The sequence below is a fragment of the Planococcus citri genome, chromosome 4, assembly GCF_950023065.1.
Source record: "Planococcus citri chromosome 4, ihPlaCitr1.1, whole genome shotgun sequence".
In the NCBI taxonomy this organism is placed as follows: Eukaryota; Metazoa; Arthropoda; class Insecta; order Hemiptera; family Pseudococcidae; genus Planococcus; species Planococcus citri.
Window position 1 is genome coordinate 22388473 of NC_088680.1, and position 27154 is coordinate 22415626.

Genomic DNA, 27154 nt, shown 5'->3' on the forward strand with positions numbered 1-27154 from the left:
TTCAAAATTTCCAACTTAGAATAATCTATACTGGCAACAACGCTCAACAACGCTACAAAGTGTAGTCAGTTTTTTCACGAGTCCTACAAAGTTGAAATTTGATGGAAAATTTCAACCTGAAAAAGTCGGGGAATTTTGGAATTAACATCATTTTTTACTCGAAAATCAATGAATTTTGTGAATTACGTTATTTCAGACAGATTTTTCCATCTGTCATAATGAAAAAATTTACCTTCGCTTTGCTCGGGCAATTTTTTCGCAAGTCTCGCTTTTATCAAATACGACGAACTACGTTGAGTGCGCCAGAGCCAGCGAAGTAAATTTTTCTGGTGTGTCGCAAAAAAGAATTACATTATGCAGAAGCGTGGCCATGACCCCCTCCCCCCTCCCTCTCGTCGTCTGAATATGTCCAGTATTTTTACTTTTCATATTACCTACGGAAATTCAAATTTTTCAACATATTTGAAGAATTTTTACAATAAATAAAATAACAAAATTGGAATTGAAAATTTATTAACAACTACATACGTTTGATTGGATTATTTTTTGAAATGGAAATATCCAACAATTTCTCAATCTCGACGTTATTATGAATTGAATGTATGCATAAAATTGGCAGATGAATTAATCTTTCAGCGACTAATGTTGTTTTTAAAATACGTACGTTTTAAGTCGCCGAAGTGGGGAAAAGCATCATTCGCACGTGATGTTTGAAACTGGGATAGTTGAAAATATCTTTAAAAGTTTGAACAATTCTGGAATCGAATCACTCAAATAACTATACATACATAAATTATCGTAAACAGAAGTTACAACTTCAGTAACAGTTTTTGGTTCAAATTTTGAACCGACTTTTTAAAGTATCTAATGCGTATCGCGATGTGAGATAAGTCGCTCCTTATTGAAATCATCCGTCTCGTAAAATGAAATACTATATCATCGATGTGGTCGCCTTTTTTGAGAATAAAATTTTCAAATTTGGTGAAGAAATCAATCGAGGGTATCGGAGTTGAATCTACCTCTTAATGATAAAAGGGTGGTATCATAATTACTTGAAGGTACAATTTGCGATAAAATTCTTCTAGAGTAGAGAAGTTTTGTGAGTGAGGTGAAAATTGAGATTCATAACGTTTAGGACGTTTCCGTACTCTTGGTAGAGATGGCGACTCAATATCCAATTTTTCAATACCAGACGCGAGACATTTGACCGCGGTTTTTGTTGAAAGCTTCATCATTGCGTAATTTCTCGATCATTGTTGTCTTCATGTTATTATAAGAATTATTGATGTTCAGTTTTTGTTTTTGTAAGGCTTCATTCGAATTTTCTTATCATTTCAAAAATGAATATCAGCGTGATACGAACTTCAGATTTGGATATTACCGGGTACTAGTGAAAAAAAAAGTAAGATGAACAAGTTGTCTACTTTGAAAATTGAAGGCCGGGGAAAAATACGTTCTCAAAATCCAATTTTGACCATGGAGGTTGGTAGTACTTTGAAAATAAATAAACAAAATTACCTATTATGACTCTTTGTCCAACTTGCGGATTGAAGGGGCTACGTACAAATGATTTTTGATTTCAAAAAATCGCGATGAAAAAAATGAATGAATGCAGAAGTGAATTTTACGTCAAAATATTAAGAACAAATTTTGTTATAAGTAATCATATTTTTTTCTTACTCTAAAATTTGAAAAGTTTTTGAAACTCGACAATTTTTGATTTGCTGAAAATTTCATTAAATTTACAATTTTCAAGCAGTAAATTTTTTTTATAAATTTTGGATTGAGAAAGAAAATGATCATAACAAAATTCGTTCATTTTTTGACGTAGTATTCATTTCCGCATTGATTTTTTTCATCTTGATTATAACTAGAGAATTGATGCGTACGCCTAGAAACGTGTAATCGTCATAGAGATTTCTTCAGATTGATTTAAAAAAAAACTTTTCACTGAGAAAAAGAAATTTCACTGGTCATATTTGGAACCTTATGATCCTTTTTTGACAAAATTTTCAACTCTTGGAATGCGATATCTGATAAGAGCTTTGGACGGAACTAAGTACTTATTTATTCTTGGTTTCTCGCCACTTGCCACTTTTTGTGTACTCGTCGACTGCTTGTTTGATTCGCTCGCAAGCTTCGTACCTTTCTTCTCTTTCTGCCCAGCTCATAATGATTGAATTGTATTTTCCTATTTTGTCCTCGGGAAATTTGCTGACCAACGTATGGCAGTAGGGATATTCGTATCTGTCATTTTCCAGCTAATCGATCGAGGAATTATTTCATTTCGTCGGCGACGTCGGTTGACATTGTTTCTTCGTTTTGTAAATCTTCCCATCCTAGCTCAACGTAGATCTGTTTAACGTATGTATGTATATCGGAGGGCATTTTTTTTTTTTTTTTTTTTTTTTTTTTTTTTTACAAATTTCTCAACTGTCTTTGGTTTATAGACGTCTTCCGAATGTGGTCGAATGTAAGTGGCTACCGTGGCCAAAATACCGGTTCCGATCAATTGACGATTCCTCCAGTACAACTTTATAAATCGTGTGCCCTTTGCCTTTGAAAAGTTACGAGTTGGCAATATTATTTTTTTGTTGGTGACTGGCACTACGTCAGCTAGTCGTTCGGGCGATTTTTTCGGCGACATGGTTTTTTGTCTCACCGGTGGCGACTGGACCGATGGACCTTCGATTTGATCGATTAATCGTACTGGCGATTTTTTCGGTGATTTTCCTTGCTCTTCGGTATCAGATTTTAATAATTTTATTCACCATACCGAAGAATACGTAATGAAATTGGTTCTCCAAAAACTACCACCCCACGTACAATTTCGAGTAAACCCAGAAGAGTTGAATAACAAAGACGCACTAATTAAAAAACTCGAACATATCCGAAAGATGATGATGAATTTGCTCTGTTTTCCCTGAAACTCGTGAACTGTGTGTTCGTTAGAAAATTGATCAACTAAGTAGAGGAAAAACTCTTTTTTCCTGTTGTGTAAAAGTCAGGTACCTAATGAGTTTCAGAGACTCCAGGTATCGATTTTATGTTGCTATATTCGTGGATTCTGTAAAAATGGTCGGAATTATTGTCATTGAGTAATTCTTTTTCCCATGAAAATTCAATTAGTGAGTAGTTATCATTATTGTAGGGAATGAGGAACTCGTCCAATTAGTTCCTTAGTCCAATTCATCCAACAAACCATATCGTATACAACTGTCGATGGTTTCATCGTCGGAATCAATAAAATGAGGCACATTCATGACAAATGAAAGTGTTCACTGTCATTTGTGTTGTCATATTTGGCACGTTGTGTCTCAATGATAAATCGCGCGATTATTTGTCATTTTTTTCGAATTTGATGAAATTTTTTGCCAAAACTTTTTTGGAAATTGTTCAGAAAAAAAAAATCACTGGCATTTTCGTTTTTCTCGTGAAATTTGAATACATTTTCATCGGTCGCAAGGTGGCCTTTTTTAAAACTCAGGGCAACCAATTTTTCTGTGTTGGAATCCCGCGGATGCGTAACTTCGAAAATTAATTGCGGCCTATTTTTGTGGACATTTTATGGCGAGTAACGTGATGCATATACAGGGTTAGGTAGATGTCAAAACTTCGGATTTGGACATAAGTATAACCGAGAACGGCTTGAAAATGACTTTAGATGGTCAAGTTGCCTATCTATGAAATTTAAGGGACAACCAAGCTTTGAAAAAAAATTAGAGAAAAACGTATTTTTGATCATAGGAATAAGTAGTACTTTGGAAAATGAACAAATTCTGTCATTATGAATTTTGGCCGATCTTTAAAATTGAAGGGGCTGAAAATATTTTGAAAGGAATTTTATTCTTTTAAAATATTTTTAGTCCCTTTCAATTTCAAAGTCATGCCAAAATTCATAATGACGAAATTCGTTCATATTTTAAGTGAAGTGCTACCATTCCAGTGATCAAAAATACGTTTTTCTCAATTCTTTTTTCAGAGCTTGGTTGTTCCTTAAATTTCAGAGATAGGCAACTTATCCATCTAACGTTTTTTTTTCCAAGTCGTGTTACCTAGTTATATTTATCCAAATCTGGCTCACCAGACACCCTGTATGACGCAGTTTGTTTTTTCCTCCCGCACGTAACATTATGTCTATGGTGGTGTAACTATTTGTACAAACAATTGAGACAATTTGCCAAAAATTCCATTCAAAGGGCCGTAGCACGCGGGTGTGCTCGGATCCCGCTCAAAAAGATGCATATCTTTCACTGGTATATGTACGTGTCCTCTATCGAATGACCAAAAAATCCCCCCCTCAACTGCTAGAGAAAATGGCGGTTTCGAAACTCAAGCCCTCTATTGGGCATTACCTGAAAATTTGAAATAATATGCACTTCGTAAGCAGAAGTTTTTTTTTTTTTTGAAAAATTCGATTAGAAATTGCGAAGGATATGATTTTACTTCTTTCTTCCTATAGAATTCGAATGGTTTCACTTCTGAAATACGTATTTCACGATCTAACCAGTTGTATTCCAAATTGTATTTTTACACTGGTTGGATTGCTGGCTTATCATCACTTATCGATAAGCTGCGAGCGAACCGATGCATGTTACTTTGCTACGTCGTTCTCGTTATCGTAGTTTTGTCTCCTTTGTATGATTATCTTCTTCAATTTCAGAAAATGTAGTTGGTTTGTGGAAAGTTGATGCTTGACAAGCTAAGGGAAGAACGATCAGTCTGTTGTGTTCTTCCATTCGTTAACGATCTCGTCGTCGTGTGCGTGTGCGGAATTGAGATTTTTTTCGCGTTCGGTTTTCAAATCAAAAATTGTAATCTACATTTAGCTTTTCGGTATTCTTATTTTTCGTGAAATGAGTTGGCTTTTTTTTTCGATGTTGTCGTTGTCGCGAAAGTGCCGAATTTCGTAACTCGCCGAGGTTTTGAGTCGTCGTGTGCTTCGTTAGTCTACTCGTATTTCGTGATACGTATCATAATGTGATCGCGTGGCCAAGGATGATGGAATAACCAATGGATTCCAACGGAGCACGTCCAACGTCCGGTTTCCAGATATCTAAGGTGAGCTTTTGTGTCTAATTTATTATATTGCATGACTTTTTTTCGTTCCATATTATGTGATAGTTTTAAGGGACCATCCCATAATGAAGAAACAACGCGAAAAAAATGAAAATTCTGGGAGAAAAATCGAAAATAGAAGTACATAAATTATAAAAAAATCATTTTTGAAATGAAAAAATATTTTTCGGCGTGAAATACAACTTGGAAAAAAATATAATCGAAAAAAAAATCTCAAAAAATTTTTAAAGTAATAATAAAAACTAGAATTGGTATTCAACGTTTGATGGGTGGTCTTTTAACGTAATGTGCCATTCGAAGCATTTTTCCTTCCTCGGCCAGCCCTACTTTTCTTCGACGTACTCGCGGCGGTGGTGTAAGTTTTGTACATACACGTAGACATATGTAGGTAACTAGGTAGGTACATACGTAAAGTCTGCAACAAGAGTGCTGATGCGAGCACACAACACTTATGGTTTTTTGTAGGGTGGGGTGAGGTGGGTATGGGTAAAGTGGTACTTGTGGTGTCGAACAGGTGGCTCGACTAATTTTGCAGATACGCAAGAATCCATCTTGACTATATCTCAGTCATCTGTCATTCAAATAATGCGTATCTGCAAAATTAGTCGAGCCACCTGTTCGACACCACAAGTACCACTTTACCCATGTCCACCTCACCCCACCCTACAACAAACCATAAGTGTTGTGTGCTCGCATCAGCACTCTTGTTGCAGACTTTACGTATGTACCTACATATGTCTACGTATATGTACAAAACTTACACCACCGCCGCGAGTACGTCGAAGAAAAGTAGGGCTGGCCGAGGAAGGAAAAATGCTTCGAATGGCACATTACGTTAAAAGACCACCCATCAAACGTTGAATACCAATTCTAGTTTTTATTATTACTTTAATAAAACATCAAATAAGTAAAGAGTTGGTTTCTTACACTTAAATACACGCTTGTAGAAGCAATTCAATATGCGTCGTCACCTTAGCAACCATGTTCGAACAATGCGCAGACGTTTTATACGTAGCACGTAACGTAAACCGCTCTATGTCTCGAAACCCATTTTGTAAAAAAAACCATCCTATTCAGTCTCAATTATATTCGCTGTACGGTCAAAAAGTTGAAACTTTTACCGTGGTGATGTGAGTTTCGCATGCGGTGATACGATCGTGAGGCGAATGTGCTTCGTTTTTTGAATTTTCGATACTTTGAACGCGCGCGGTTCGAGTTCGGGTTTCGAAGACGAGATTGGTTTCGTGTGGTTATTTTTTTTTTAATTTAATTTTTTTTGTTTTGTTTTCATTCGTTGTGGTTATTTTATTATTATTATTATTATTGGTGGTGCTAGTGGTGAATATTTTTTGTGTACTGGATCGTATCGCATTTTTTGAGATAAGGTGAGATTGAATTTTTTTTTTTTTTGAAGTAATGCTTGTATTTTTTTGTACGTACTTGTACCTAATGAAAAGAAAATTTTCGAAGAAATTGGCAGAAAAACACGCCAGTTTGGTATTTCGAAATATTGTAGATGTCGAATTGTCACGCTAATTGGCTTTTTTCTTCATTATGCGTTGCTTCATCGTGACACTCTTGAAATGACTATAAAATTTCGAATGACCATTTTGGAAATTTTTCCATACCTACGGTATGTGTGTTGAGAAATATCTTTTTTTCCCTTTTGAAATGATTGTGCTCGAACTGGCTTTAGGGAAGCATCTTTGAGAAACATGATCAAGCAATCAACAAGTTCGTTGTTGTCAATTTTTCCGCCCAAAAAATTTAAACGCGATTATTTTTTCCAATTTTTGAAATTCCGAGCAGTAAATACCATTTTTAGAGATCACCCAATCAGTAAGCAAAAGGTAAATGCAAAAACTCTCTTGCAATCAGCGAATAGCTGATGGCTTGTTCGATTGTTATTCGATTTTTCAAAAATGCTAGCAACAAATGAAAAAAATCCGACTTATCTATCTACCTACATAGCTAAGTAGGTACTTTTTGTGCAGATAATCGTAGGTACCTAACTTACTCGTCCGATGAAAAAATTTTATGCGAGGGTGTTTGCCTATTTTTAAATTAGAAGAGGCAAATTACCCTCTTCGAAACTAACGGTCAAAATCCATTTTTTATCTTGGGAGTGGGTAGAACGTTGAAAACTGAAAAAATAAACATACCTACATTACGACTTTTTGCCTGAGTTGTAAATTGAAGGAGCTATGAATGAATTTTAATTTCGAAAATTGGCAATGAAAAAAAATGAACCAATTTTTGTTATCAATTTTTTTCTTGCACTTGACTTTGAAAAGATTTGAGAGTTCGAAAGTTGGCAACTTTACGAAAATTCTCACCAAACTGCCAATTTTAAACTTCCAAATTCTTCAAAAATTTTAGAGTTGGAAAAAATTGATGATAACAAAATTTGTTCATTTTCAGACGCATCTGCTAGGTATTCATTTCCGTAATCACCTACTTTTTTCATTGCTATTTTTTGAAATCGAAATTCATTCGTAGCTTCTCTAATTTGCAAATTACACAGAAAGTCGTGACAATTGAGTATGTGATTTTGTTCAAGTTTTGATGTACTACTTTTTTCCAAGGTCAAAAATGAATTTGAACCGTTGGTTTCGAAGAATGCAATTTACCCCTTCAAATTTGAAGATATGCAACACTTACGTCACTTTTTTTCCTTCAAGTGGTACTCGGTTAATTATGAATAAAAAATGTATTATTAGCAAAAAGGAAGAACAGTCTTGCAATCAGTTCTTGTATTTTTGGAAAAAAATTAATTTACAGGTGTACCTTTTTGCGAGTCGCCGTTCTGTATGAAAACAGCATTCTGGAATTTGGAGAAAAGAGCCCCTAATCAGAGGTTTACAGCCTCCGTTTTAATGCGAATGGAAGTACTGGATAGGAGAAAGATTGATGGAAATAGGCTTATCTACCACTTTGAAAAGCTTTACACTGTCAAATTGCAGCTGTTTCTGGCATTTCATAATGTTGAAGCATTCATAAAGAAGTCACTATCCCTCCTCGATCATTGATAGTGTAGTTCAACATCATGAAATATCATGATTGGAAACAACAAATTCTGCTCAAGCAATTTTCAAGATGTACAACTTCACTATCAATGATCGGGGAGGGATAGTGACTTCTTCATGAATGCTTCAACATTATGAAATGCCAGAAACAGCTGCAATTTGACAGTGTAAAGCTTTTCAAAGTGGTAGATAAGCCTATTTCGATACTTCTGCAGAAAAACAATCGTACCACTAACCTTTTGCGGGATGTAACTATTTGTTGACAAATATCGAGAAAGAATATCAACTTCAGCAGGAATTTCTCAAAACATTCAAAAGTTCAGAGTTGTGGTTGAACAACAGTTGAAAGCTTTTTACTGAATCTCAAATCCCCTGAATCCTGTAGTCATAAGCTAGACACAATCTCATGATTATAAACGACGACTTCTGCTCGTGCACTTTTCATGATGTAGAACTACATTATCTATGATCGAGGAGGGATAGTGACTTCTTCATGAATGCTTCAACATTATGAAATGCCAGGGAGTGCTGCAATTTGACTGTGTAAAGCTTTTCAAAGTGGTAGATAAACCTATTTCGATATTTCTGCAGAAAAACAATCGTACTGCTAACCTTTGTAGGATGTAACTATTTGGTGACAAATATCGAGAAAGAATATCCACGGAGTGATAAACAGATTTGATGGGTGGATTGTAGATTATCTGAACTTATGTGCTGTTAAAAGCATCTGTGTTCCTTTCAATTCTTGTTTCTGTCATTTCAAGCCTACTTGATAATATTTCCCATATTATGTACTTTGCGTATTCATGCTCTGTTTTTTCGGGTTTTTATCGAGACAAGCGAATCAAATTTTCAAAAAATCGCTCTGGTCCACCATTTTTACACCTTTCATGATTTCATTTTGTGAAGGGTCTACCATCAATATGTTTATCCAAAAATGGAGCATGGGTCCAATTTTTTTATCCCAACTTTTTTGAAAATTTGCCCCCCAAAAAGGGGTGGGGTGTTCTTTGGCGATATGCTTTCACTCATTCAGTACACCTAATGATACTATATCATTCAGTTCCATGATTGACCTCATTGGGGTTTTTGCTTTCTCGGTTTTCAAGGAAAATTAAATAAATCGGTACGGCTTTTACGAGACGGCTTTAAGGGGCTGGGGGGCAAACTGTGGGTTAAAGTGATGCTTGTGATGATCTAATTCAGGAAATTGAAAGCATTTTCACCCAACATCTCAGGATTAGCCTGGGTCTTTAAGGGTTAAACTACAACTACCTACGCGTTCCTTCAAAATTTTGCGTAATTTCAATTACAAAAAAAAAAAAAACTGTTCATATTCCATATAAAGAATATAAAAATTGCCATTTCTGTACAAAATTGAAATCCGTCTTCGAAACATAAATACGCTGCTGCACACGCATACGCTTCTTTCGACGCACTGCAAAAGACACGTGAGAAAAACTTAGCATTTTTCAAATTAAAATCAGAATATCTAGCCTACGTGGGAAAGAAAACTTATCGAGGACTTCAAGTTCTGAAGAAAAACTTTCTTTCCAGCACGATTGTACGAAAAGTCGTAGCTTGAGTACGCAGGGATTATGAGTCCAAGAGGGTCATCTTTGGTTGTGTATGCGATTTTGTTTTTCTTTTTTATTATTGGCGATGCGGGTTCGTTTGACATTTCTGTTGTTTCCACCGGATCTTCTTTTAGGGACGCATTAGATTTTTTCGATGAATCGATTTTTTGTGACCAATCAGTGTATTAATCAAAACAGCAACATTCTGCACGGAATTTTCTTGCGATTTAATTGTACATATCATGCGTTTTGGAGGACTTTGCGATTTGAGGCTCAGTTTTGCATTTGTTCGTATTTTTTTCATTTTGCTGCGTTCTACTCTCAACGACTGCTTTGAAGGACTCCTGGAGTGTTGCTTTAGGAGCAGGTACACTTTTTGATTCCGTAACTTTTACGATCGCGACTGATGGTTTAGGGGCAGATATATTTTTTGACTCCTTCGTATTTTTATCAGGTGTTATGACATGTTTAGATCCTTTGTTTTCTACGTATAAAAAAGTAAAAAAATTAAAACAGAAACATTACATATTATAAAAAAGTAAAAAAATGAAAACAAAAACTATCTTGCAATCAGCTTCATTTTTCAACGATTTTTTTTGTTTAAAAAGATCACTAGTTGTACCATTACCAGTTTCCAATAAAATTTTCGGAAAGCTCTTCACTCGAAACCCCCTCCCCTCCACACAAACAAAAAATAAACAAAGTCAAATTTTCACTGAAAAAAATGTTTCTAGAAAATGTATATATGGTATACTGTAGGTAGTGTAGAAGTACCCTACTTACCTACCGACTGATTTGACTCGCGTGTTTATGTGTGTTGGTGTTTTCGTGTACACATAGGAAAAACACAGCGCAAGGATGAAAGAGGTCGCGAAGGGATATCGTATTGTAGTTCGGTTCGGTGGCGGTGTGTGGCTTTTCTCGTGTCACGCGAGCTCATTTAAATCATGGAAAAAGTTAGCTACGTAACGCGACGAGTTTCTAAACTTGGGTAATTTCTAATCGCTAATATGAAGTTGTACGCGAAAATCATGCGATACATATACGGTTCGGTATTAATTTTTTAAAAGTCCAACAAGCGCGCACGTTTTTACCCAAGTTTATCGCGGCGCCGGCGCTGGTGGCCGCGACTGCGACCCCGCCGGTGTACTTTGATGCGTCGCGGTTACACACGTAGGCACTGTAAACTAAATGTACTGTACTGTACTGTACCTACCTTTTCATTTTTCAACTATACGACGTTATGGTGTTGGTAATGTGATGGTAAAGGTTTACGATTAGGTGGGCGGTTTTTTGTTGGGGGGGGGGGGGTGAAGCATTTACTTACCTGATACAATATTTCAATAATTTGCATTTTGAGTAGTCCGTGTATAATGATATCGTGGAAAATTGATAAAAAAAATTCACTTCGAATTGGAGCCTACCACAGAAAAATTTTGAGCCCTTCAAACGCGTAAGGGGCTGAATTACAACTTTAAAATAGGGTAATTCTGTAACGATTAACCCTTTGGAGGTTCTCTAGGTTTTCGGGTTAGAAAATTGAAGTGCCTTAATGAGTGTGATAGGGTAACTCGCCCAATTGGCCAAACCACAGAAAAGTCGAGCTTTTGATGAAAAGTTTTATAGGAAAATGAAAGTTTCCAAAAAACACAAATGTGACATTTCCTAAAAAAAATTGAATGTATGCAGAATTTTTTTTTGAAAAAATGAACCAAAAACATGTGTCAAAAACATTGAACAAAAGCACTCTTTCAAGAAATGAAATAAAAATTGAATTGGAAAAATATAAAAATACAAGGTTGAAAAAAAGTCATCTGGCAGTTCACAAATTCAGCGAGAATCAAATCTTGTTGGCAAAAATGCCTTTGTTTAAAGCATGAAGAGAAGAAAAATCTATGCCGCTAAGAGAGGATTTTTTATCAAGTCATAAAATCTTTTAGGAAATCGAGCCGAAATATGGGACAAAATTTAGCAAAATTGCGAGCTTTCTGGTAGGAGGTAACTAATTATAAAAAATTTTTCGCCTTTATTCACGAGATGTAGCATAGAATTTTCTTTCATTTTGGGAAAAAATGAGTATTTTATCACTTATTGGAGCATAGGAATATGAAGATGAAGATGAAGAGAAATAGTAAAAATAGTAAATAAAAATCCAAATTCATCTACGAGTTCAGTCTTTCATTTCGTTTACGCTCTGGATTTGTGTTTTTGTTCACTATTTCTCTTCATCTTCATCTTCATATTCCTATACTCCAATAAGTGATGAAATACTCATTTTTTCCCAAAATGAAAGAAAATTCTATGCTACATCTCGTGAATAAAGGCGAAAAATTTTTTATAATTAGTTACCTCCTACCAGAAAGCTCGCAATTTTGCTAAATTTTGTCCCATATTTCGGCTCGATTTCCTAAAAGATTTTATGACTTGATAAAAAATCCTCTCTTAGCGGCATAGATTTTTCTTCTCTTCATGCTTTAAACAAAGGCATTTTTGCCAACAAGATTTGATTCTCGCTGAATTTGTGAACTGCCAGATGACTTTTTTTCAACCTTGTATTTTTATTTTTTTCCAATTCAATTTTTATTTCATTTCTTGAAAGAGTGCTTTTGTTCAATGTTTTTGACACATGTTTTTGGTTCATTTTTTCAAAAAAAATTCTGCATACATTCAATTTTTTTTTAGGAAATGTCACATTTGTGTTTTTTGGAAACTTTCATTTTCCTATAAAACTTTTCATCAAAAGCTCGACTTTTTTGTGGTTTGGCCAGTTGGGCGAGGTACCCTATCACACTCATTAAGGCACTTCAATTTTCTAACGCGAAAACCTAGAGAACCTCCAAAGGGTTAAAAAAATCATTCGTTCTTCCCTTTCTTTTTGAAATTATTTGAGGTCCTTCAATTTTGAAGGTACCAAGAAATTATACGAGCGACGGTCAGTGCTTTAAAAATTTTTTCACTGGCTCGTGGGTAGATTATCGCAGGAAATCCCCATAGCCAAAATCAGCTGGTGAAATAAATACCCGAAGGAATGAGATGTACGGTATTGCGAAGTGTTGAAGGTGTTGAATTTTTTTACAACAAAAGTACATAATAAAATTCAACAATGAAAAATAGTTTATTACTCGCCTCAGCTGCCAGTTTTTTAATGATGGCTCGACATACTCTCTGGAGAAATGGGGGTTGCCATTGAAATTCGACGACAGGAGCGAATCATCCCATACTCCCGAAAATCGTCAATAATTCGCCACCATATCAACTTGAGTAGTCGATTTTTTGTGTTGGATATACTTCTCCGTATATCTATACAAGTTAGAAAGTTTTTCAGAAATTTTGGTCATACGTTTTGGAGGATTAAATCACGCGCTGAGCCCTCTTCGCCTTATATATCGATACGTAAGGTTCAAGTCATAAAGCGCCATCTTTGACAAAAATAGATTTTTTATTTTATGTCGTTCTTGTACTTTTACAATACATCTGACTCTGGAGGTTACAGCATTGATTCTTCATTGGTCACCAAGAAATTACACGATGTGCAGAAAAACTCGACTCAAGATTTACTCTCCAAAGACCCCGCTGCCCCCATTACCACCCCAGACCCGTTCACAGTAACAGAAAAGGATACAGCATACAGCTTGCGTAGAACCTCAAAGTAAGTTCGTATCGTAAGAAGCTCTACATAGGCAAGCTGTAATGAAATTTGGCTTCAAGTTTAGCGTTGCCAGCCTCATCATATCGTATACTTTGACTAACCTTGGCAAACACCTTGCGCAGGTTTCTTCTATGTATTTTGGTTGTGCATCGTAACAATCGCTTATTTGTATAACTGTTGGGTAATCCCGTTACGAATAACGTTTCCGTACCAGACACCTGAGAATACACCTATGTGGGTGATACTGGACTACTCGATGGATTTTTTATACCTTTTGGACGTGATATTAGTTAAACCTCGATTGATGTATTTAGAAGACGGATTTTGGGTTCAAGATTCCAAGCTGACTAGTAAAAATTATTTCCAAAAAATTCAATTCAAGGTGAGTAGTACCCCTTTGGCTTTGGCTCGCTGAGAAAAACTCCAATCTCTTGGATTAATCTACCTGAGTCGACTTCACTCTTATTTACAGATGGACATTTTATGATTGCTGCCTTTAGACCTGTTATACTTCAAGTACGGCGAATACCATCCGATCTTTCGTGCCCCGAGGCTTCTAAAGGTACAGTGGCAACTTTACCTATACCTACTCTTGTACGTATGTAAATAAAAACACCACTCGAACGAGAACGCTGCTTTATTTGTCGATGATAAAAATCAACCGAGATGACCGGAACTTTCACCACGTCTGCTTTTTTTGGCCTTTTGTTTTTTCAATTTACATTAAAATACCCGGTACAAGATCTCCCTGTTCTTCTTCGATCTGGACTTCTTCGCGGACCGGGTCCTTGATTTCCATATTCCTTAACCTATACTGACCGCAAGATTGACCCATCGACGATTTTTCGAACGTAAACGGCGGTTTCTTGTACATCATTACGTGTTCGGTGAATCGACACGAGACGACGGGTACTTCGCGAACCCATTTATACCTATAATGCGACGTTTTATTATCGCGAGGAATTATCTCCGGCTCTTGGGTTATTAGCCTGCCGCTTTCCATTAGCCTGGCGTGGAAATCTTCGTAAAGTTGCGGCTCTGCTTCCATGTAGTCTTTGATCACTTTATCCCTCATTCGCGTCGTGTTCGTCGATCTGATCGGTATCTTTGGTTCGGCTCGAAAATCGATCGGCCCTTTACGGTCTCTCAAAGCCGGCTGTTTTGGCTTATTGTAGTGAAATAAATTGAATGGTTTTACGTAACATCTAGTCACTTCTTCGAGTACCATGATTTAAAGTTAGCAGGTGTCGTTCCTCGTTTCTCGTATTATGTACGTATAATACAGCGACAGATTTCGGTCTGGTGTTGGCGATAGTGATTTTGACCTCGCTGGAGCTTAATTTTACATATTTCCATAGTAATTTTTTAATTTTTTTCGTCTCTTTGCGCAGATACAAACGTTTTGGGAGTTTTTCAATAATTTGGATAACGTGTTGGCGTCTCCTTATGTGGTCCGAGTAGCCAGAACGTTGACCTACATGGTGTACTTGGTGCATTTGAATACCTGCGCTTACTATGCACTATGCAGTCAGCGTTTACGAAGGGATGGGTTTAGCCAGAGGATCTTATGTAGGTATACATATATACCCTCGAGAGAACGGAGGCTGATGTTGAAGAAATCTATCTGTAACACTACAGTGGCGAATCATCCCCTATCCCTGAAAATAGCCAGTAACTCGCCGCCATGTCAACTCGAGCAGCCGATTTTTTGTATCTATGGTGGATATCTCTTCTCTTCATGTATCCCCTCAAGATGACAAGTTACGGCTGAAATCTGCGCGTAACATTACTGTGGCGAATCATCCCATAACCCTAAAAATACCCAGTAACTATCGCCACCATCTCAATATATAGTTGGAAGTTTTATGGTGATCTCTCCATAACCTCCTCGGTTGAAATCCGCACGTAACACTGCATCCCCAAAAACTCTCCAAAGAGTGTACAGTCCTCCTCCCCTCGCCGTCTAAAAATTAAAATAAACAGCCATCTAAGAGCTACTGCAGCTATTACGTTGTTTTGGCGAAGATCATTTTTTTACATTTTTTTCAGCACACTCGAAAATCTGAAAATTTTGGGTGTCATTATTGAACAAAAGAAAGGAGATGAAAAATGAAAATTTCGTTATCAGACAGTTTTGAAATCGGTACAATGTTATTATTTATTGTGGCAGCTGATTTTTTGATTTTGGGGGTTTCTTGGGATGCTTCACGAGCCTGTGATTTTTTCTACCAAATTTTAGGCATAATTAACAGTCCGAGTAAGTTCGTATTTGTAGTTCACTTCCCTTGTTGGGGATTGTTGAATCAAGACAAGTCTCTTGACGTGCTCGTATCATTTTTGAAGTTGTTAGTTTATCAAGTTTATCACTTTTCGTTAGCTACGTTTCTGAAGTAAAAAATAGCGAAGGTTACGTCTTACTACGAGTATATATTGTAAACTGTTTCCTTTGCTTCGAGTATATGGATTGTCTGAAAGATTCTATGTATTGTACGTTGCATCGTAAGCGTGACCACAATTAACGTGTTTCATTTTTTATTCATTAAAAAAAAATGAAAAGAATGAAATTGATGTACATATAGGTATAATTTTTAATCGATCACTCGGCCATATTTTCGATTTCGCGAGTTATGTATGTGCAATTTTGAATCTCTGGGGTTAATCGTGAGAATTGTTCATGTACGAGTACATGATATACGTAAATGTGTTTTTTCTTTCGTCAGAAATGCTTCGAATGATGCATTACATATTATTCTACTGAAGCCTGATAAAGTAAGGTGGATTTGTTTCACCTACATTACGAGTACCTACCTATGAAATTTAATTCACCACGATTGAAATTTTTCAACGTATCAATTTTTCTCGTTCATTCGTGTTGGGATTTTTTATTTCGTCAAATCCTATTATTAATTGCCTAAAAACGCTTTGAAAAGCGTGTGACAAGGACAACGATTTCAGTCCTTTTTCGGTGTTGGTTATTTTTAGAAATGTTTGTCTTTGATAGTTGTTTCGTGTTTTTCTTTGCCGTATTTATGTTTGTGTTTAACTCTACTTACAGAAAGTCTAACAAACGATACTTAATTTCCCCGAGTCTAACGTCAGTTAAATGTTCTCGGGGTTGTCTTCCATTTTCATCGTACGTTTCGTATAATTTTGATTTTCCTCGACTCATTTTTTTTTTTTACAAATTTCTTTGTAGCCGTATACTGTGGGTATTTTTCCATGACGATTATGACGTGTACCTCTACCTAGTACCTACTACCTACCTGGCTACTCTCTTCGTGGTTCATACTATAGATATTTAGTTGTTAAGCTGCTGTAATGACGTCTACTTTGTACTCGTATATACGAGAATAACAATTATGCAGACGAAAGGGTCGCAAAGGTCATTATTATAAATAGAGCGCAAAACCACAATGGTTAGCCGGTCGTCACACTGAAAAGGTACCCTCTCTTGTCTCATCGCTTTCCCTTTAGCTTTCAAAGTCGATAATGCACCTGTCAACCGTGGTGCGAGTGTCTTCTTGTACATAGTATCGTTTTGTGTGTACGATGCATATATTATTGCGTTGTGCAATTTCAGTTCCAATTTGGTATCATTTTTTATAGGTATCCTTTTGCTTTTGCAATTCGTCCGTCGTCGTGGAATATGAAAAACGAATGTATGAATAGAACGTTTTTTCACTGTCTAATTAACTCGTATGTTTTTCATTGTTCATTTTTTATTTAGTTTTTGTTTTGTTCGAACTTCGCAGCGTTCAAATATTATTTAAAGTAACGATTTGTACGTCCATCAGATGGATTTCATGCGTAGATAGATGACTGATATATTGTGTAGTCTGCGTTATTAAATAAATTAGAAAGGTAGTTTCTTATGTCTTCGAAACTGCATAAAGAATTTTCAGAAACCGAAAACCGGTTGAAAATTTTTGAAAATTTCAAGTCTTTGAAGTATTGAATCTTCATTCGAGGCAAGCAAATCCTTCGGTGGTGATGCAGCCTTCGTTTCAAGTCCTGTTTTTTGTAAAGAAAGTGATATGAAGTAGAATAAATGTAAATCATAATTTCAACACATACATAATCTTGATTTTGGACATCGATATTTGAATTTGTCCTCTCAACACAGCATTTGCCGCGAATGAATGAATGATTTGGAAATTTTTCAACCTATAATTTCCAACTTCCTTCCTTATCGAAGGTGAGATATTTCTGTACAAGACCATTTTTTTGCTTGTCTTCCAATATTAATGCAAATATTTTTATAAGCAATGGCTTCCTTTAAACCTAACCCCTACGTATTGGTCTAATCGTCTGAGTAGACTGTTTCTTGATTGAGGTGAATGGCTCTTCTACAATGGTCTGCTGTAAAACCAAAGTGGTTGTATCTTTGTCTTCAGGAGCAAAGAAAAATACAGGTTTTGTCCTGGCTATCTACGGACACACGAATGACTCGATTTTCTTTTAGTAAAATATCTTTCGACCATTTTGGCTTCGGCGTTCCTTCGCGTTTTCTTCTTTTTATTTTTCCTGCTTTTGTCCTCTTTTTTCACTGAGTCCAGGGTTGGCCATAGTCGTGGGTCTCGATGACCTTGGTTGAACAGTAATATAGGTGCAGGTGAAAGTGAAACTCCTTCATTAGCGTTTTTGCTGCTAGTAGCTATAATCCTATTGTCATTGATTTTAAGCATTATTTTCATTTTCAATTAGTATAGCCAATCAGTTTATAGTATTTTGCAGTGACCAATCGGCGATTAGTACCTATTTACCATGCTAGATAAGAAATTTTATAATTTGGAATTGGATAATAATAAATAGTGTTTTTATTTGATTCATTTTAACAATATTTTTTCATCAATAATTAAATTTCTTGATTTCGGCTTGTATGTACTCAAATTTGCGAAAGAAAAAAAGCAAAAACCCTCTTGCAATCAGCGAATAGCCGATGGCAACTGAATACGAGTAAGAATAATTTTCTCGCTAAAAAATAACCCCTCGGTGTCAGTAGGTAGTTAAATATCGATTAAATAATTAGATCGTGCCATTGGGTAGATGGGTAGGTTAGGTACACGGCATGCAGGAATTTTTTTTTTATTGCAAACGTATACAAATTAAATAGCGTTTTAATTTTAAAAAATTAAACTGCATCGAAATTTAGTATGCAAAAGCCATTAAATATTTCACCCTAGTTATTAAAATCTTGTTAGCTGGCGAAGCGTGACTGGCGAAGCACACACGTGGATGAAATTTACAATGAAAATAGAAAACTCTACCGTTACGTACGAGCGCGTTAGAAAAAGAGAAAAATGAAAGGAGGAAAACAGCGAGGAAAAAAAAGGTTAAATTTCGCTATACCTAATACACGTAGCTTCGTAGTTCGTACATTACTTACTATTTGTCGTGCCATCGTCGCGCTATACCCAGCACCATAAAGGTAGACATACCAGATAGGTAGGTATATACTATTATAGTTATATCTCGTCTCAACAACTCGCATATTTAATATATTTTCACCGAAAAAATTAAATAAAAACGAAGAATGAAAAAAATACAGGAGTTAATTAGACACCGGAAACACTTTCCATTTGTATATTCGGTTTCAAAGTTTGAGAGCAAAAGGATGAAAAAAAAAATGATACAATCAGGGTATCTAACAGGTAGTGCAAGTAGTGAAAGTAGTGAAAAAGTAGTGATTTTTAAAATGGGTAGTGAAAGTAGTGAAAAAGTAGTGAATTTTGTTAAAAAGGTAGTGAAAAAATGAAAAAATTCAAATTTGTTCCTTTTTCTCGATCTTTATTCTGTAGAAAAGAGCTCATTTGTCGACTTTTTTAGAGCTTGAATTACACATTTTTGAAAGCTTTTGCCCTCGCTTCGCTCGGGCTGTTGATTTTTTTTCCCTATGACAAACTATAGTTCAAATTCAAGAAATGTTCAAAATTTGAATCAGAAAAATAAACTCCTCCCTGCGTGAAGAATTTTTTTTTCACTTCTCAAAACATGAATTTTTGAAAGCTTCTGCCCTCGCTTCGCTCGGGCTCGTTTGCTTCTTTTTCAATTTTGAATTTTTCAAAAAAAAAAAAACATTTGAATTTCAAAATTTTGAAGCAACGTGATAAACTTCTTATAATTAACCAATTCATCACACTAAAAATCATCGTTTTTTTACATTATGTACCTCCCTCTCGAAATTAAAAATTTGGTTTGTTAAAAAAAAAGTGTTTTATTCGCCCAATTTCATTACATGAGCAAGAACCTTCAACGTGAAAAAAATCAAAAATTGAAATGATAAAATTATATTTTCGACATCCGCTTGCTTGAAAAAAATCTTGAGATGTTGAAGACATTTGGAAAACTAAAAGCGAAAAATTCTTATGTAGAATTTTGCCTCCCCGGTTCCTTTTTTTTATAAAATCTCTAATGTTTAATATGTAAATGTCCTGCTAAAGTCCTGATTTTTTATTTTGAAATTTTGTTTGACACCTTGTCTTATAACGAATGTAATAAGCTCGTTTATTTTGATTGAAATCACAAATTTTCTTCCAGTTTTAATTGTTTAAAAAATTTGCAGGTGCAAAATTTGACGTCGTTAATTTTTGTGTGGGGGGGGGGGTGGTCGAGTGGATGGCATTCTGAAAATTTGGTTGAAAAAAGGTAGTGAAAAAGTAGTGATTTTTTCAACAAAAAAAATCCGTTAGATACCCTGTACAAAATCCAAGTTTCATATCCTTTTCCTCCTTCAATCTTCTAGGTATAGAAGTTGATGAGAAGGATGGTACAAATTTTGAAAGTTTTTGAAGCTATCATCACACGTAGGTATGTAGGTAGGGTGAAGTTCATCGAAGTGATGGTTTTCGAGGTTGAGGGAGACTTACAGAGCAAAATGTAAAAACCCTCTTGCAATCAACGAATGCTCACAAGTTTTTTTCAAAAATTGAAAATATTAATTATTTACAGCTTACTTAAAATCTTTATTTGAATCTCCAAAATTCGCTGAGTGGGTTCTTTTTTTTGCTGCCTATTATGTACCTACATATGTACATACATGGAATTTACCATACGAATGGCTTTTTTAACTTTCCGTTCCCATTCGTCTCAAAGCGTTTATTATCGCCCAAACATGTTGGGAAACATTGAATGTTTCATTTTTCAGAGACATCTACACAGTGTCCCGTTGCAACATTTGAACATGATGTGTACTTTCTTTTGTGAGCGGAAGATGCTTCGGTTTAAATTATTGAGCTAAGGCATGTACAAAGGCCACTCAATAAGTAAGTTTCCCATGCTCGTTTTTCGGGGTTGGTTTGCACTGATTGCGCTGAAATTTTTACCACGGATCAGTCATACTGTGGATAGTATTTGGTGAAAGTTTCGTTGGAATCGGTTGCATTTTGGGTGTTTCATAGGTGCATAATCATGACAACGACGGGCGAACCTCCGTCCAAGATGAAGCCGAGGGATGTGATCGAGTTTTTTACCCTTTGAGCAAGTCTCCGATCGAATTTTTCCAAAAGGGACCACCATAAATGAAGTTTGATTCCTGGAAAACTTGATGAAACTCCATAGAGCAATTCGAAACAAATAACATCACCCAAAAATTAGTTCTCCATTTGGACAACGCCAAGCCTCATATCGCCAACAAAATGCAGGGCATATTCAAAATTTTTAAATGGGAATTTGGTAAACGATTACTCACCCAACCAACAACCCCTCTGTTTCATTGGGTGATTTTTCAATTTTTGGTCAATCGAAATTGACTTTCAAAAGAAAAAACGAAGAAATCAAACTTGTTGTGAAGAAGTAAATTGTGCAAGCTGGACGGGAAATTTTGGAACGCGCAATTTACAATCTTGTGCCACGGCCGAACAAATGCATCAATCTGTTAGGTGAATACATTGAAAGTTGCATTGAGACCTCCTCTTTCCAATGGTGTATTCAGTTTTTCATTTTGATGACATGTAGTATGTTTTGCAAGCATGGGAAACTTACTTATTGAGTGGCCTTTGTAGCTAGCCAGATACCCAACGTCTTTATTTTAAGGGACAAGTTGAGAATTAGGGAGTTTTCGAATGCAGATTTCCTGTCAATATTGAAGGAAAGTCTACGATAACTGAGTTCTCGAGTTCATTATTCCACGGTTGAATATTCTCTACGCTGTATTCATCACCCTGTATAACACGTATGGTGTGTTTATGTGTACTTGATATGTATACATATGTACACTGTACACAGATGCTCGAGCACAATGCAGTGTTTATCGAGATTGAATCGAGTGTAAAAATATGTATGATCAGTTGCTGGTTACTTTTCTTACACAAGTAACCCACGTGTAACACCTCGAGCAAATTATCGTAGTATTTATTTATCTAAGCTTACTTACTCAAGTAAATTGACAATTATTTTTGTCCACCACATTCTCAGTTTCTTTTTTTTTCGATGGCTGTGCCTTTAAATTTTAGAGGTATGCAACACGTCATCCTACCCCAATATTTTGAAATTGAGGCATCCTCCATTCGCTAGAAAGTGATACAAGGTCATCGTCCTATATTATGCAAATTTTGCAGCAGCAAACTTTGCGATATCTCTAAATATGATGGAGTATTCAATTTTTCCAAACATTTTTACGTAATGAACCCTTCGAGACGAATATACATAGTAAGTTCAAAAAGCCATTCGTACCGTGTAATCCGCTGCATAAAAAAGTACCTACCTACCTAGCTATAGCGATTTTACTGTAGAAATGTAAATGAAAATAAATTACATTCGAGTAAGTATACACCCGCGCTTCGTCGCCGACGCGAGGTTTATGAAAACTTTCGCAGAAATGCGAAAAAGCTCGGCTCTTTTTAGCAAAATATGTCTCATTGTTAAGCAAATTTAACCTTTGTGATCTTAATTTGTGGAAAAGTTTCGCGAATACGTACCTACAGAAGAAAATGAGGAAACAGAGGGAAAAACCAAAAACGAAACGAACGAGCGCGTTAATAAAACGATGATATAGTTGTGAAAAGTATGCAGTAAATTCTGGCGCATTATATTTCATTGCCGGTTAATATTAACATTTCCTTTTCCATTTTGACCCTTTTTTTGAAAAAAAAGCCAGTTTTTTCCTTCTCAACATTTCGACTATACGCGGTAAAGGCGCAGGTTTAGAGGAATGAAACTAAATACACACTTAGCGAGTATAAAGTTGTTTTTTTTCGCGGACCTTTTCATTTCACTCGCTCGCGAATTCCAAACATTAATTACAACTCTGGCCGAAATCCAGAAATGAAAATTCTACAAGCTATAAAATGATTCGCTCTATGAAACGATGATAATACACGTTATTTGTTCACTTTGTACCACGAATAATAACTCTCTTCGCCACGCCGTAAATTTTTATTACCTATATAGACTACATATAGTAACTCTAATCAGTGCGATTGAAAATGCTCGAAAGTTGAATTTACGACTTCGCTTCTTCGCTTCGTCTCGCCGCCACGCGATGGTAACGGGGGATGTCGTTCTATCGCACTTTCGCGATCTGTTTTAGGTACCATTAGTAATTGGTATTTATCCAAGAAAAGCACGTAGATAAATACGTACGTCTGCGTATACTACGGCTATTCGTTTCGCGATATTTATCATGTTATAAAACGTACTCGAGTCTCTTTTTATCGGAAAATTACGTTCTTAGTGAAAAATTCATCGAATCGTTAATCCACGCGCGAGACGTGAAAACTACGAGTGCTCAAAGGATTTTCGAGCGCAATAATAACATTACGTCAAATTACACAACACATCATCGTGTAATCTGGAAATGTGTGGTTTTTGTTTCGCAAACTCGTGTACGCGAGCGAGTGGAATTTATCAACTTGTGGCGCGAAGAATTTTGCCACTATAATTTATTTAAATTCGTTTAGTACATAATTTAAAATCTACAAATAAATACAGAATTCAAAGTACAAAATACAACATAATGATAAAAACAAAAACGACTATATTGCATCCCATATTGCTCGATAGAAGAGAGGGGGCGAGGGCTCCCTGCCCCCTTGACTGTCTCCCAGCCGCCAAACATTGAAATTGCTGTACTTGAAGCAAAATCTTAAACTTACATTTATCACATAAGTATTTACCTACATCTCGATATCTGGACTTTGGTTTCATGAAAACCAGATATTTACATCCACAAGTCATGAAATAGTGAAAAATAATTTTTAAAGTGGTGTCAATTGATGAGGTTATTTTAACCTTGCCATGAAGAATTGTTGTTGGAAAAAAATTTATTAGAAATGTTGAAGCATCTAATTAATACATACATACTAAAACATATGCATATTCTGAATCTTATCTTAGAATTTGAGTTGATTTGTTAACAAGAGAATGATATGATATGGATTCAAAAAAAAAAAAAAATTTCAACGTGTTTTGGGTGTTCGAACTATCGTTTTATTCAGACCTCTTCATCCAATGTAATCCTATTTCCAAGTGTTGTTCTTCTCTTAAGAACGGGATTCCGTTGCTGTTGATAGTATGAGGAGGGGGGGCAGCGATTGGTGATATAATTTACTGGCTTATGAGCATAGAATTGGCCATTGAAATACAGCCGAGCCTCCTCCTCCCAGAAGTTTACTATGTTTCGTCTGGATTGGCTGCATCCATCCCAAGTCGCGATCACCTGGTTGAATATTTGAGAGGGAAACTATACCAAGAAAAATTTTGAGAGACCCAAAATAGGTAATTTTTGAAGAAAAAAAAGTGGTTTCTCGTCACTGTAGGTGATACCTTTGCAGTGCGTGGGTCACGCTCTCCCCTCAAAAGTTACGATTTGAGTTTGAAAACCTTCCTGATCAATTGAATTCAAAGTTTATTACCATTTTCCAGTCCTCTACCAATTACTTGAAGATTTCGAGAGAAAAAGGATTTCTCATTAACTATAGAATTTTTTCATTATTGAAAATTCACTTTACAAAAAACTACGACCTGTGGATTCGTGTTTAGAGGGTTAAAATATGACAATGAACACTTCAATCGCGGTCGTTTTAATCAAATTTTAGAAATTCATATTTTTCACTCGTTTTAGTGCGGGCAAAAATTCAAGTGATTGTAATGATCGAAAGAAGTGTGATGATAGGAATATTGTGACCTGCTGGACACGAATCCATTATTCGTTTTTTTTAAAAGTAATTTTCAATGGTGGAAAAGAGCACTAAAGTTGAAAAGAAATCGTAATTTTTGCGAAAAAATTAAATCATCTCTATCTTTAAGGGCAGAAATCAGGATATCATTTTGACCAATTAAGGAAGCCAACTGGACCACCAGTTTGCGATTTTTGCTATGACGACCGTCATTGATTGAATTGGTCAACTCGACAATTTGCTTTCTTGTCGCTTTATTTGCCATCATTCGAACAGAATCAGAAACTGGAGCTATTTTCACGCATACCTCGTTGATATCTCCAAGAATGACATCTGCACTACATCCTTCAATCGGGCATGTAATTTTTCTGTCCAACAGGTCTTTTGTCGCAATTAGCAAACACTTGAGATGAAATAAGTGGTTGCATGACCGGCTAGTAATGAGCATCGAGGAACCAACACTATCTTGAGGTGGATCGGCTATTGTGTGATTACACAAAGGACACACTGCGATGTTCATAATTTTAAATACAGAATTTTCTCGCCTTACATTGCCCCGATTTTTATTAAAAACAATGAAACATTATTTATAATATAAATCTTTAACACGCAAGAGCGAGAAAAGAAAAAATTTCGAAAAAATTTGCCAAAAACTCACCCTTAGGTGGTATAAGAAGAATGCCCCGATTTATTTTATAAAAAATGTGCCCAAATATCAAGAGGTATAGGAGAACAACGGAAACTAAAAAAAAATAAAAAAGATAAAAGTATGGCAATTACTTAAGCCTTGAAAACGAAAAATAAAAAAAACATGGTACAACATATTACAAATACATGAATTCAGCCTTTAAAAATATACAAAAAATACTTTAAGCGGAGATCGAAATAACAATAGGTAATAAAAAAAATAAAAAATAATTGAGCGAAATTAAGTAGACATATTACAAACTGACACTTCTTTGAAAACTTCTGGCTCAGCCTCCTGAACGGCCGGTGACTCGAAATTTTGCTGAGTACCTAGTGTCTTACTCGAATATAAATTTTACTAACCAATTTTCGTCAAAACCTGGGGTAAGATGTTTTTCTTATCTACTCTGTGAGAATACTTTTCTGCTTGAATTTGATCAAATCTTGATTTCTTCATGGGAAATGGGCCTATGAATAAATAAAAATCATTCGAAAATTGTAAAATGGGTTTTCAGTCCTAGAATATTACTTGGTGATGACTCATTTTTGGATGTTGCTCCAATTCTTCTTCATTTTTTCAAAAAAAAAAAAACTTCTTTTGGTTAGATTACATTCCTTCCAATGTACGAAAATACATTTGCAGACTTTCTTATCTCTTCTTTTTTGGGGAAACGCTTGTATTTTTCCCTCGAATTCTTTTATTTCTCTCAATTTTTATAGAGAGATCAGTTTAAAGAATAATAATGAAAACTGAAAATTTACATTGAAATACCAGTAATACATACTTACAATCCCTTGTAGAAAAATATTCATTTTTACTATCATCAATCTTGCCTGAGTTGAGAGAACCTCTCCGTCGTGGAGTTTTCTCCTTTTTCATTACTCTCGTTTTTTATAAAGAGATCAGTTTTAAAGAATGAAAATGAAAACTGAACATTTACATTAAATCTAACAATAAGTAATACGTACATACTTACAATCCCTTGTAGAAATATTCAGAATAATATTATTATGTCGATGTTACAACGAGTATACCCACTAACATTACACCGAGCACGACAGTATTGAAATTGCGTGATTTAGGTGAACTTGTTTTCACTACCCTGACTACGACTAGTATAGGACGTCGACGACGATTACGGTAATAACTAGGTCATATTCTAAATTTTTGTCAAAGGTTTAAGAAACCCTTTTTTCCATGTTGCCAAATATTTCTCTAGGTTTTTGATTTCATTGTGCTGTGTGATAGTACATAAATTTATGTACATGTACATACATAAATGTACTAATATAAAAGAGAAAAAACTGGGTCTGAAAAAAAAATTGAAAATTTATTGATATAAGTAATTTTATTAATCTGTGGTATTGTGCTGATTGTTCGTGTATTTGTATAAGGTTCCAATCTAGAGTATTACATACATATAAAGGGCTTAAATCCCAAAAACCAAGTTCAATCTACTTGAAATTTGGGTACTTTTGCGAGGGATGATGAGTTTTCATGAGCGAAAACATGATGAAAAATGATCACCAATAACTCTATTGAGTTATTGTGTATCGTTTTCCGGGGCTTATGCTTGTAAAATCGTACCCTTTTAGAGTGACAACTTCCAAAGAATTTCTTTTACTCTGTTTTCAACCACTTTAGCCAAACTTTCGGGTGCTGTAGTTGTTTGTCCAGTATACCTATAATATACTGTTCTTCGTTTTCAAATACGTAAGCAGTTTAGTTGATGATGAAACGTTTATCGATTGAAATAATAGGTAGACAGCTGTACATTTTATACGTGTATCTAATTGTTAGATGAAATTCTATACAATCAGATCAGTTTGATACAATCTGTATACTTACTTACATTTTCGATATCTCAAGCATAATTTTCATTTTCAATTAGTAGCCAATCAGTTAAAAGTATTTTGCAGAGACCAATCGGCGATTAGTACCTATTTATCGTCATCAATAGTTGAATTTCTTGCTTTCGGCTATATGTACTCTAATTTGCGAAAGAAAAAAAAAGCAAAAAC

The 27154-nt window shown here is 35.4% G+C and overlaps 1 protein-coding gene across 4 annotated transcripts in view; it reads left to right on the forward strand.

Moving 5' to 3' along the window:
* The window catches only part of LOC135843515 (potassium voltage-gated channel protein Shaw-like), a 761198-nt gene that overhangs the window by 5913 nt on the left and 728131 nt on the right, over positions 1–27154 (forward strand). For 2 of the 4 annotated variants that reach the window (XM_065361446.1, XM_065361443.1), the window contains exon 1: positions 5795–6464. The exons of the other annotated variants lie outside the window; for them this stretch is intronic. The gene's annotated coding sequence lies outside the window, so the exon portion shown is untranslated. Of the gene's footprint in view, positions 1–5794; positions 6465–27154 lie in introns of those variants that run through there. 4 annotated transcript variants of the gene reach the window in all.